This window comes from Triticum aestivum, chromosome 2A (genome assembly GCF_018294505.1).
Source record: "Triticum aestivum cultivar Chinese Spring chromosome 2A, IWGSC CS RefSeq v2.1, whole genome shotgun sequence".
Lineage (NCBI taxonomy): Eukaryota > Viridiplantae > Streptophyta > Magnoliopsida > Poales > Poaceae > Triticum > Triticum aestivum.
The window spans coordinates 246587974-246588352 of NC_057797.1; positions in this window are offsets into that span (position 1 = coordinate 246587974).

A 379-nucleotide genomic window follows, 5' to 3' on the forward strand; every position below is an offset into this window, starting at 1 on the left:
TCACTAAAGGATTTTTGTGCTAATATGTGTGCCATCTCATTCGCCTCGCGGAAGCAATGTGAGTATGAGCATCCGGATTTAGAAAGGAGTATCTTGTTTCCCAAAGCTCACAGTGTGAACCTATAAAACCTCAAAAAACCTTGGCACTAACTAGAGGAGCAGCTTCCCACCCAAACAACGGCCAACGGAATCGTCCCATCAATTCCATCCACCCCCACACCCGCCGCCCGCGCCCGCGCCTGGAGCGGCGGGCCGCGGCCACCCACCCGCCCGCCGTCTCACGCCACCGCGGAAGCCGGCACTCACCTCGCGCCCGCCCCCACGTGTCCCTCCCTGCCGCCCGCGGGCCCCGCCTGTCACCCACCTCCGCCCCTGGTGG